Source organism: Dunckerocampus dactyliophorus, chromosome 11, assembly GCF_027744805.1.
Source record: "Dunckerocampus dactyliophorus isolate RoL2022-P2 chromosome 11, RoL_Ddac_1.1, whole genome shotgun sequence".
In the NCBI taxonomy this organism is placed as follows: Eukaryota; Metazoa; Chordata; class Actinopteri; order Syngnathiformes; family Syngnathidae; genus Dunckerocampus; species Dunckerocampus dactyliophorus.
Window position 1 is genome coordinate 6,117,503 of NC_072829.1, and position 10,876 is coordinate 6,128,378.

Consider the following 10,876-nt stretch of genomic DNA (forward strand, 5'->3'; position numbering starts at 1 on the left):
AATGAGCACATTTGTCAGTTTTATGTGCCGCAGCATTCTGATAGTAACTAGAATAAGACGCCTCCTGGGTAATTTATCCTGAACAAGGCCATGGAAAGGTGATAAAAAATGAATAAGGCAGGTTGAATTTTAATGTTGATAACGTCGTAAGTTTAATAAAGCTAAGCCGGTCACTATGGTTAAATCAGTTTGTGTTAGCATGTCGCATCAGGAGGCAGAATGGTGGCGTGAATTAGGGTGACCAAATGTCCTGTTTTCAGGTCCCGTTGTCCTGATTTTCATTGTTTTATGAGCTCTTAAATTGAGTGGCATTAGGGTACTCTGCTGCATGTGACGTAATCCTTGAATAGATGCCGTGTGGGTGGCTTTTGAAATCATCCATCTATTTTCTTTCTGCTTGTCCGGGTCAGAGTCGCAGGGGCAGCAGTCTTAGTATGGACGTCCAGACTTCTTGGTCCCCGGCCACTCCTTCCAGGTCCACCGGTAGGACACCAAGGCACTCCCAGGCCAGCTGTGAGACGTAATCCCTCCAAAGTGTGCGAGGTCTGCTCCTGGGCCTCTTCTTAGCTGGACATGCCTGGAACATCTCACCAGGAAGGCGTCCGGGAGGCATCCAGACTAGATTTTCGCCTCCTCAACTGGCTCCTCTCGATGTGAAGGAGCAGCAGCTCTACTCTGATCTCCTCCGATGACTTGCCCTGTCTCTTCGGGTGAGTCCAGCCACTCTACAGAGAAAACTGATTTCCGCCGCTTGTATCCGCAATCTTGATCTTCCGTTCAAGACCCAAAGCTCATGACCATAGGTGAGGGTAGGAGCGTAGATCGACTGGTAAATCAAGAGCTTTGCCTTCTCAGCTCTCTCATCACCACAACGGTTTGGTACAGCGACTGGATTACTGCAAACGCTGTCCTGACCCGCCTACCAATCTCAATGTTCACAATCATGCACATTGAAAGCATTCCAGCCTCCTCGCCGAGGTCTGATTGTGAAACTTGATGAAATCACCAAACTGAACTTGTACGCTCGCACCGAAAGGGCTGAAACACAACGCTGCCCCTCACTACAACATATTGTATCTGCTGAGCGGCTTGTGCAGAAATAATGCAATCACGCTCATAGCCTGATCCCTTATCGGGCTGCAAGCGCCGGACTGCAGCATGAGCTGAATCTCGGCTTGGAATGCATCGTAACGTCTCCCGTTGTGATAAAAGTCTGATAGCAAATGTGCATTGTTGCCCTTGTTATTGGAGGATAATAGAAAAGAAAGCAGGGCTGGGATGAGAGAATGGAGACACACAAAACTCAAAATACTGCAGCTATTTGATATTGTGATATAGTGAATGTGTCATATTATATTTGGACTTTTTCTCCTATAATTCCACAATCTCAAAAGGACAGATGGATTAGTAACAACTGTAGTGTGTAATCACTCATAGATACTAGTATAGCTATGCAATAAGGTAGCAACGGGGTGTGCCTTGTACAATTTTAGCCTGTAAACACCATTTAGCAATTAATTATCCCTTATATTGCTACCGTGCACTTAATAAACAACAACTGGGAAATTAAGTCATAAGTAAACCGGGGTAATGCACAAAATGCCCACACCAGTGCTGCTGAAATGTCGGCGTAATAACATGGAGACAGGATGACTGAACAAGTCAACCTTTTTTAGCATCCACAAAACAGTGCTGTACTCCTTACAGACAGTTGCAATCCACACTTTTCTGCCTGACCTAACAGACTACAAGCAAGCACCGTGTTTTCGATTTGATCTACTTAAGAGACATGAGATATCATGTTTTCTGAATGAGTTTAAAATAGTGTCACCATTTGTCAGACACCTAAAACAAATTCTGATTCCAGTTATGTTGCATTAGAACAGACATGTTGTTTTTGCGCTACTGCTGTTGGCACTTTGTTTTAGTTTCACCCCTATAAACGCAGAAATATATCGTAAGTTATCAAGAGCCATATCGAGATATTATCATGAGCCATGTGTAACAGATGGCAGCTGGTGTGGCTGTGTGGATGTACGTTTGTAAACCTCGCTCCCTGCGCTGGATGACGACTTGACAACTCGGCCTTTTTTTAGCTCGTTGGATAGCGCTGCTCATCTTTCATTTGGCGGGGATCGGTGGATCTCGGTTCGAGCCCCAGCGGAAGCAGGGCCGGATTGCATGGGTCACCACTATCACATGGTGCCGTGACTCAGATGAGAGTGAGGTCATATTCACCCCGAATATGCAGGATGCCAGCTGGTGTGGCTGTGTTGAAGTACGTTGGTAAACCTTACGCCCTGAAGCCGTAAGGGCCGCACTGGACGACGAGTTGACATCTCAGGCTTTATTGCTGATACTTCATCGGCTAGTGCTGCTCAACTCTCATTTAGCGGGATGGGTGGACCCAGGTTCACCCCGGGGGACCACAGGCACACATGTATCGCGTACCGTATCATGATACATTAAAGGGATAGTTTGGATTTTTTGCCATGAAGTTGTATGACATCCCCATCAGCATTGTAGTCCATTACCCCCCACTCCGCGTTATATTTGTCTCCTGCACGCTGTCGCCAGTGCATTCTTGTGTATGTGACAAAGACGCTTACATCTACTTCCGCGACGGAGCGGCGTGGCCATCTTGTTTACGTATGTGGTCCACAGTGGAAGAAGATGCGAGTGTGTACGTCACATTCACATGAACGCACAGGCGACAGTGCGCAGGGATACAAAAACATATTAAAAAAACGTTTTTTGTACGTTTGGGGTTTTGACTGACCTTTTGGAAGGAATTAGTAACAAAACCCCTGTACTGGTTGTTGGTAGTGTAGCGGTTGACTTTTATCAGTGCCCCCATCACAATCGCTCTGAAACTTACTGCCGACCAGTCCTGCTGTTTTTCGCCATAAGCGGTACAGAGTTAGCACGATGAATTGGAGCAAGCCAATAATTGCATTTTCTGTTTTCTAGTCAATACACAAAGAAGAGCAATGGAAGTCTCGACAGAAGGAACCACGGCTATCACGGTGAGTCAGGTGACCGGTAGACGTGTCTAAGTGGAGCCCGATGAGCAGATGAGGGCTCTGAGTGACAGCGAGGACGGGGAGAGGAAATGGACAGATGAAGAGACAAACAGGCAGATGGAGGTCAGTGATTATTCTCCGACCCGCAGATGGTTTGCACTCTTCTGACAGCCAGGCCGCGTGCGAGATGTGCTGACAGCGAGGCGTTGAGTGAGGACGCAGCGCTTTCTCTCCTCCTCATTTACACGTCTTTAAACGCTGCTCCGACTGACTTTGTTTTGCTCAGAAGAACTCCCGACGGAAGGGCGGGGTACGCACTGGTTGTGGACTATTTTCACTTATATTTCAGCCTCCCCCTTGAGAGGAAGGGGAAAGAAAGAAAGAAAGAGAGTGAGTGCAGTGATATGAAGGCTCAGCTCCAGCTTTCAAGAAGAAAAAAAAATCCCTGTTGCCTTTGGCTGCAGTTCAACTCAGTGCACCAATACTGCATGTCGCCTTTAACAGTAGGGGGGGATTAGCACCTGATGGTTCAGCAGGAAGTACCTATAACACCCCCTAACCCAATTCGAGAGAGACTTTCCCTGACCCCGGCGAGTGTTGAGCACTGCACAACGCCAGAGTTGCAAGTAAGAGAGAAGCCAGAGGCCACTGAGGTGACTACTTGAACTAAGATGAAGGCAAACAACATAAAACCTCCTCAGCACACTCAACATCCCTCAAGCACGACTCGCTTCAAAGTGTCCACCTGAAGCACCGCTAGCTTGATAGGACAGACCTTCACACCCTCCCGTGTGGAAGCACAATCGACTGAGGGCACTGACCTTTGTGGCCTTCTGTTTGTTTGTGCGTGGTGGATAGTAAACGGCCATAAAGGACTCTAGTGGATCACGGTATAGGAAAGACCAGTGGTTCTCAACTGGTTTGGCTGCCGGACCAACCATCACCCTCACATGACAAGGCGTGACTCAAATTGCAGAGATTTTTCATCTCATATAGTGTATATTTAATGAAAAGACAGTTTAAATACGAGGCAGTGCAAATTAGCAGCACAAACCAAGTTTAATGAGCATTTTTATACCTGCAGATGTGTACTTTGTAAGGCTCAACAAGAGACAGTTCTGACACATTCACCTCGCAGCGTAAAAAAATCCTCTTCAAAATAGCGCAAGATTGTTTTTGCTTTTTTTTCCCCCCCAGGCAAAGACCTGTGACCCACTAAAAATGGGTCCGCTATCCACTTTTGGGTCGTGACCCGTCAGTTGAGAATCAGACCCCACAAAGTCGCAGATATTGTCGTCCCTCGTTTATCGCAGTTAATTGTTTCCAGACCCGACCAGGATGAATTAATTTCCGCAAACTAGGATTCAGTGATACCTAGAGAAGCACTCTCAGAGTGCAGACCTCCGCCAAGCAGCATAGTTCCGTACATATTGTGATTCACACCAAAATAATAATCCTATATTTTTTGGATCAGTCGTTGATATTTTGTAGAACCGGCTGGAAACTTGTCCAACCATTTTTTGTGGAGTTCTATGCACAAATGCCGAAAATGGTCCTATCTTGCAATGTCAAAGAATCCTTTAAAAAATTCCTGGATCCAGACGGTGGTCCAGATCACCCCCCAAATTTAGTCAGGTCTTCCATATCCCATTTCCGACAATTCCTGAAAATTTCATCCAAATCCATTCAGAACTTTTCAAGTTATTTTTAACACAAAAAAACATAAACTCTGTGCTTGGCTGAGGTAATAAATGGAATAGTTTCATAGTTACAGCATAGAAAACCTGTTCATGTCTTTCTAAATATGGTTTTGATATTATATGGGCCTGTACACATGAAATAACATGCCAATAGTCACCTTTGCACCTTTTATTCATTGTTTATGTCACATTGCGCAACTCTTAAGATGCAGGGACTTGATTAATTAATTAATTAATTAATTGATTTCTGAAAAAACGCAATATAGAGAGAGGGTGATAATCGAAAAGCGATATTGTGAGGGACGACTGCATATACTTTGATTTATTTAAACATTTTTTTTGTTTCAAAAAATAAAACAATATATACAGTGGAACCTTGGTTAGGGTCTGCCCCTGTTAGATATATGTTTTATTCATTTACATAAATATTTATTTAACAAAAATTAAAAAGAATACCTTGGTTGGTGTCCACCCCGTTAACCTCGTAAATTTACGCCACAATTTTGCCTCTGTTTAAGTACATTCTCTGGTTGGCGTACAATATGGCGTCCCTTTTTGTGTTATGGATACGCTGCGTGAGTCCAACTGTGTTGTTAATGTATTTTTTTTGTTGTCAGAAAACGTCTTTGCTTGTTAGCAACCTATTAGCTAGCTAAACAAAATGGCAACCGGAAGTTATGTTGCCCGTATCGTATACGTCATCAGCGGTTGACTCTCAAAAATAATAACACAAAACACGTTTTTATAGTTTTACATGCACAGAACTATTCTAAATACATAAATATGAAAGCCATATGAATGGAAGGCATAAATGGACATTTAAGGTTACGTTTACCTTCACTGAAGACAGGAGAGTTCCCAAAGACACAATGTGGCAGCAAGATCACGCACCTTCCTATTTTCAGCCACATCAACAATCACGTCTTCAGTGAAGGTCAGAGTAACCTTAAATGTTCATTTATCCTTTTCCATCATTGTTTATACGTATTTATATGCATTGCAAGTGATTTCCTGCTTGTAAAACTGTAAAAAAAAAAGGTTTTGTGTTAACATGTTTGGCTTTCTGTAATGAATGAATTGGATTTACATTATTTTTATGGGAAAAATGTATTTAACTTGCAACATTGAGGAATTTGCTGCATCATGCAGTTAACTGTGCTGCTTACAAGTCCGTGAGGATGAAGTAACTGCATATTTAACAAACAGTAACAACAGAGCTCACAATGAACTTACCAGCTCCATAGAAATCTCTTTTTCAGAATTGTTTAATAATTGTTTGCACCAAAATATCTTATCCCTTGCATTTGTTGGTGATGTGTGTGTGATGACTACAGCTGACAATTGCGTCTTAGCTGACGTGGTCGGACTCTCAACAGCACCTTGCGGCACATGCCCCCTCCAGCATAGTACATCCTACCTGGCTGCCGATCATGTGAATGCACTTTATCTTTGTTCCCTCTCCTCTTTCTCCTACTTCAACCAATGTTCATCTATTCAGCTAACAGTTTAATAAAGCATTACTTTTATAAATTACTCGTAATCACTCGCTCAATTAATAGATTCATCGACAAAACAGTCATTTCCTTAATGTACTTATATTAAGGCACTTAGTTCGTACATAAATCAATAAAGCGGTTTCTCTAAAATCTACTTGTATTATGTCACTCAGTTAATAAATCAATAAAACAGTTTTTAGCCTACAGATGTTACACACATCGGTATCGGTTGATACTGGAATTGGAAATTGACAGTTGTACAATATCGGCATATGGGTTATCTGCAAAATATGCAGAAAAGACATCTCATTCACCCTAAATCTGTAAAAATGTATAAATATGTTCTAATATAGGTAAAATGTACCACATGCATGTAGCAGCCCATGTTCATGTCTTTATGCTTTACTGCTAATGTTTTTTCACCAAGTGTTGAGATGTCGCACTTTGTTTGGTAGTCCCTGAACGCACCATATCCGTGTGCTGCAAAGCTTTCTCCACAGCTTAATAAATCCATCTGTTCATCAATCATCTGACATTATCAGTCATTAGTGGTGAAAGTAAGCCTGGATGTACTTTAGAGTAGTCAGTGTGCAGTCTGTATCACAGTACAGATTTGCTATCCGTTGAAAATGAGTCAACACAAGCAACACAAGAGAGTAGCAAGATAATTATGACTTATAGCAATAATAACAATTTGGACATGCTCACTTTGAGGTGTATTCACTTGTGTTGCAGCTATTTAGACAACAATGGCTGTGTGTTGGCTCATTTTCAGTGCATAGTGAGTCCACCCCGCTGTACAAGCTGTACACTGACTACTCTAAAGTATATCCAGCTTTCATTTCTCCAAGATAGGTGAAGAAGTACAGGACTTAACAAAGTGACACACGCAGACTCCTTCCAACGCTTGGATTCATTGATTTCCTAACACGGTGCCACAACTTTGAAAGTTGCTGATGCAAAACATTGCAAAGCCCGCTAAGTCTTCCAGCTGATGAGAAAAATAAAAGTCTAAACTTTCACTCCTCTGCCTCTGTTTTTTTGTCATCCATCTTTCCTCTCCTCTTGGGAGCTCACTATTTGGCAAGCGGGTGATCTCAGCAGACAATTAGAGGAGAAACGTTGCAGCTGGGGATTGCATCGATGGGAATGATGAGTCTATAGCAACATGTTTAAAAAGAGGTGGGTAGCACAATGACGCTGCAATGAGGCATCGAGCCGAGCCAGACAACCTCACCATTGAACTGCTGAGTCACGTTTGGGCATTTGAACTTTCAAATCTCAGAGCTAATTTGCATGTGCGTATCGCTGCTTGTGGTGATTAATGACATGACAAGTATGAATGATAAATTAGCGGTTTATACACGAGGTGTCTACAGGGCCCCGGAGGGGACATGATTAAAAAAGAAAACTTTTTCTGGATTTTGCTTTTTTTTTTTTTTTTTTTTTTTTTTTTTTTTTTTTACCATGTCCCCATCCTAGGCTCCATAGGTGTCAAAAAATATAGTTTTGTATTGTTAATGATTTTTACAGATGAACTGACAATTGGCGACAACTAACACAATTCTAAATATTAAATTATTATGTTCTTTTAACAAATTTAATAAACATAAAAAAATTTATACAAATGTTTTAAATATGTATTTTTTTTTTATTAATTATACTAATCAGTGTTTCCCCCAGGACTTTACCTGTGCTGTTGTGTTTCAGGGATGTGTGAGTTATTATAATGTGTTTGTGAGCGCCAAATCTAAAAACAACAAAAAAAAATAATCTAAAAAGCATTGTTTTTTTCAAAAGGTAAAGTAAAAAAAAAAAGGTAGCGCCACATAATAAAAATAAAAAAAGTATTGCCAAATCTAAAAATAAAATTAAAAAAAAATACCGCCAATAATACAGGTATGTATGGCGGCCTGCCACAAATAAATAAATAACATATGGAAAACACTGCTAATTTGAAATCAGAGGAAGATGTTATTCTTTTGTTTATTTGTCATTGACTATTTATCACAGTGCTCGTTCTAATATGTTCATTTTGATGCTGTCATTTTTATTCATGAATTGTGCGGCAAAAAGTAGAGGAGTTCAAATGAATGTACTCCCGCCAATCTGCAGCTGCTGCAGTGCTGAGGCATGAATCTTCTTAGTAACATCTTTGCTGTTTGTCTGAATGGCATCCTAATGTAGCGACACAGTGTATTACACCTCAGAGGACGTGCTCAGCATGCCGCCCTCACCCGTGGAATCATCCTTTTCACGTCGACGCCGAGGTGCGTGCTGCACATGGGCGGGGGGAGCGATAAGGGGCGAGTCTATTTTGGAGTTTAAAGCGCCCGCAGGAGCAGAGAAGCACCTTATTATGTGAGGAGAGTTGCTCGTCTTAAAACGTGACAGACTCAGTGTAAGCATCTCACAGTTGCTTTCATACTTCTCTCCTGTATAAATGAGCTGGTGATCCATTGCTTAGTCCTGACATTAAATAGTATTGCCTAGAAAGCAATTTTTTTGCGAGAAATGATTTTAGACGAGTACAACATGGTAAAAAGAGGCAAAAGTTACTCCGGGGCCACATTGATAACATATAGAGTATATGAATATTATGAATACTGTCAATGAAATGCATTTAATTTCCTATAATCAATGATCCTGCTGCATGTATTACGCCCACCGCTTGACTGAGGGAGTCTTTGTACATCTGGAACTTCCAACTATCAGTCAGCTACAGACATGGGAACTCTATAGTTCGATCATTTTGTTAATATATTATTATTATTATATATTATTATATATTATATCATAATATTATATTATTATATTATTATTTGTTTAATATATATATTTTTATAAATATTTTTTACATATATGTTTTACATTTTTTTAGATTATTTAAAAAGAAATTAAATTATTTGTGCCAAAACTATACAAAAAAATGCTGCTTTTTGTTTACAAATAAAACAATAGTTCTCATGAAACAATACATTTTGTTTGCAGATCTTAAACTTTTGTTTGAGAATCTTAAAGTTTTGCTTGAGTTCACTCTTGCGGGCGGTTTTATCTGCCTTTTTATTGGTCAGTCTCTAAATACTGGCCCGACAACTTCCGCCCCCACGAGACGAGTGAAAGTACCAAAGAGTCAACATCGAACTACTCAATACCAGAGAAATAGGTATGGTTATTCTTAACTTCTCTGTCTTAGTTGTATCTTCCAAGCAGCCCTTGAGCTACAAAACTGTCACGTGGTCCGCTGGTCCCTGTTACTGTCCAGACGGCACCAAAGACGAGAGAAGCGAATAATAGCGCCAAGCTCGCCTGTGAAATCATGCCGGTTCATATCTGATTGCGCTATTTGTAATTGTTAGAGTAAAGCACGGGATAAACGACAGATCACGGGCTGCTTTGAAGATGTAACTAAGACGGAAAAGTAAAGAATACACAATTGCTGCTTCACAGATAATATTGACAAAGTACCAATACTTTGGAAATCCAATAACAATCATTACCTTTCCTGTCCGCTGCCATCACGCACGTTAATTAGCATGGGAAGTGCTTAGAACGGCTTCTGGTTTACGAAGCGAGATGCTAGGCTATAGTGATGGGGCCAAATGACTCCATGTAAATAAAACATGAAGTTAATGGTGTTCATACCTAAAAATCATGCCGTGTCCAATCATTCCGATTTTTATCGCTGACATATTTAGGGGGTATTTGCCACTATTATTTATTAACTTAAAATTGCAGTTCTCTTTTTCTGTGATTTTTGCAAAAAATACGCAAGTTTTGAGTGAAATTTTGACTTCCTTGTCAGGTTTTTAATCAGCATCTTCCGAGAATATGTCATATGTAAAAAGTGGACAAAGGGCTCTGTAAGAATATGTTAGCATCTTGGGCAGTAGAAAAAAAAATATGCAATATCCTGCCTTTTATAATGCATAGATGTCCTGTCAGTGTGATGTTGCTGAATGCATGGCGGTGTGATCACATGCTTGCAGCATCAGTCAATGAGGAAGCCATAAGCCTTCCTGCACTACTAGTGAGCTGTGACAAACAAACGAGTACAAAGGCCCCTCAAAATGAGTTTAGGCTCCAGCGCCTGTGTTAATATGGAATAAAGGGAGGCACGCTGGCTGGGTGAGCCTGTTTGAATGTGTCATCTTTGAAGTGAAGTAGATGCAGCACATGTCTATGGCAGCTCATTAGTCACTGCTGTGTGTCACGGCCTCTGAAGTGCTGGACCAAAGTTACTACGTGACAAGATAAAGTAAAGATCTAATAGCACTGGACGGAGGCTAGCTGGCAGAACCTGTGATGTGGTCCTCTTTCCCGTGCGGACAAGTGGACGTACCTTTCGGCTCGCGGGTTGGAGACCCTCTAATTGAAGTTAATGAGCGCGGTGACCTCGAAGGAGCTCCACGTGCGATGCAGAGGTGGCCCAGTGACTTCTTACGTAATCGCCATTTGGAGAAACATCCCTCTGTGGAATTAGCCCGGCTCAGCCTTTGTAATCCTGCACACAGATACTTTTACAAATCCTCTATTTAATTAGATTCCTCCATTTAGTCATTTGCAAGTAGAAGTCTAATTCCTGCGTTATTAGGACTGCAGAGAGCGTTTTCCTGCTCCTGCGTATTGCTCCACAGAGTTCCATTTCACCTTGTAT